The sequence below is a fragment of the Mus caroli genome, chromosome 7 (assembly GCF_900094665.2).
Source record: "Mus caroli chromosome 7, CAROLI_EIJ_v1.1, whole genome shotgun sequence".
NCBI classification, from domain to species: domain Eukaryota; kingdom Metazoa; phylum Chordata; class Mammalia; order Rodentia; family Muridae; genus Mus; species Mus caroli.
The window spans coordinates 98194001-98196508 of record NC_034576.1 but is presented as its reverse complement, the minus strand read 5'-3'; the positions used below and the strand labels follow the sequence as shown (position 1 = coordinate 98196508).

The following is a 2508-nucleotide window of genomic DNA, read 5'->3' as shown; positions in this document are numbered from 1 at the left end:
ACATGCATGGGATACAATTCAACATGGGGTATTTTCTTCAATAGCTTACTTTTGAGAAAGATTCTCTAAGTAAACCTGTAGCTTACCAATTAGTCTAGCCTGACTGGTCAGTAAGACTCAGGAACCCTTGTTCTGCTTCCCCAATGCCTGGCTACTTTGTGGATGCTGGAAATCTGAACTCTGGTCCTTAGGGTTTTGTGACAAGTGTTTTATTGATTGAAATATTGCTCTACCCTGAATACTTTTTTTAAACTAAAATGATGGTTTTTAATGTGAACCAGAGATATGGTTATAATTAGGGTAGACACACACACACACACACACAAACACACCAAATATCTATGAGCGATCCTGAATTGTAAGTTTACAAAATAACAAGGGTAAAACTGGGTACAGTAAGAGTTCCAGAACCGCCTCTGTCCTCATCACCCCGGCCCCCACTGAAGCCCCCACAAGTCCCGCCTTGGCCCTGGTAGCCGCCCTGGTCATATACTCCTCTGCCACGTAGATCGCCTCCATAGTTTCCCCCATATGAGAACCTCCTGGTCCCCCTCCTCGGCCATCTGGCTTAGGTGTCTTGCACTGGTTGCATTCATTTCTCCAAGAGAAGTTCATGTTCTCACATGTAGGATTAGGACACTTCCAGTCCCCAGCTCGTTGCTGTCCTCCACCCCAACCACCTCCACTGGGGAAAGCCACCACCACCGCTGCCACCTCTTTCATAGCTTCCACGGCCCATGTTTCTCCTCACCCTCGGCCTCCACGACCATTTCCACCACCCTGATTGAAGTGAGCTCTGCGGGTAGCAAATGAAATTTTAATAGGATTTTCAGAGAAGTCTTTACCATCAAACCAGTCCGTAGCTGCTTTAGCAGAAGGTGGGTCATCAAATGAAACTGTTGCCTCACCCTTCAACTTGCCAGTTTCCCTGTCTGTATACAAATTAATCATAGACTGTCGAGTTTTCTTGTTTGTCTTAATTCCAATCTGCTTGAAGTAGTCAGCCATAGATTCAGTGGTAAGATTCTCTCCTAGGCCTTGCACAAAGATGGTATTTTCGTCTGAATTATCCTGTTCAGAATCATGACGAGATCCTCGATCCCGAGGACCAACTTTATTGAAGCCACCATGGTCACTTCCGCCCATGCCACCTTTGCCTCCGTGGCTACCTCCACAGCCTCTGGGGTCATAGCCACCACTGCTTCGGTTGTAACCACCTCCACCACCTCTGCCATAGTCCCCATGATCCTGCTGGCCTCCCCCATAGCCACCACCGCTGCCACCACTTTGGTCGTGATTGCCATAACCACCACCGCCGCCACTCATAGAGGTCTGATCTTGGCCTCCACCACCCCCTCCACTACCTCCACTGCTGCTGTTATACTGGTTCTGTTGTCCATAATCCTGAGGTGGGTTACAGGAGCTTTGTTGCTGTCCGTAGCTTTGCTGCTGTCCACCATAGCCAAACTGTTAACCATAACCTCCACTCTGGGGCTGCCCATAGCTGCTATTCTGAGAGCTGCCACCATAACTTCCCGAGGTGCTACTAGGAGTTGGCTGTTGGCCATAGCCAGGGTAGGAGGACTGCTGCCCATAAGAAGATTGGGAACTTTGGCTGCTTCCATAGCCTCCAGTGGAACCATATCCCTGGGGAGCTGAGTTCCATAGCCTATGGTTTGGCTCTGTCCATAAGAAGACCATAGCTGCTCTGGCCATATCCCTGAAGTGTCAGCTAATTGGCCATAACCACTGTAACTCTGCTGGCCATTGGGCTGACTGCTTTGTTGGGAGTAGCCCTGCCCAGGCTGGGTAGGGTAGGCCCCGTAGCTTTGAATATCTTATTGGGTAGAGTTGGTTGAAGCCATGTCTGCGCGAGCACGCACAAGCCGCCAAGCAACAGGATTCCAGACGACTGCGAAGGGATGCAGTAAGGACTGACGACCCTGAATATTTTAAATGGTCATTTATATGAAAATGTTAATGTGTGTGTTTCTGTGTATATACACCTACACGCATAGGCAGACTGACAGACACATACACATCACATCCCTCCCCCTTCCCCAATCCCATTCTGTTGTTTTGGGGAATTAGAAGATTGAGTAAGAAACACACACAGAAGTCAGTGTCAGGAAAATAACAACTGGGTGTTGGACCATGTCAACGATTTAAGAGAAAGGTGTATTCAGAATTATCATTGAAGAGATCATGGGCCAAGTGGAAAAAGAACAATGTTATGGTATCAGGGTTGAACTCTAGTAAAAGATGAGACAAAGAAATGAAAGCTGACATTTTAGGAGCCAGCCTCCTAACAGAATCCCTTATCCCTATGGAGTTACCTCATGTCTTGAGGTGCCTCCAGTTCAGAGCCTTTGGAATACCAGTGGTGTTTTCCTGAGCTTCCAGTCCAAGTCTTTTTTGTCTAACTGTCAACATTTTCTATTTAGCACTTACCAAGTTCTTGTTTTATAAAATGAAAAATAGAATCCATTTGTGGCCATGGTCAGGGCT

The 2508-nt window shown here is 47.4% G+C and overlaps 1 pseudogene; it reads right to left on the bottom strand.

Moving 5' to 3' along the window:
• Window positions 1-364: 364 nt before the first annotated feature.
• LOC110297990 lies at window positions 365-1865 on the bottom strand (annotated as a pseudogene).
• Window positions 1866-2508: the final 643 nt, after the last annotated feature.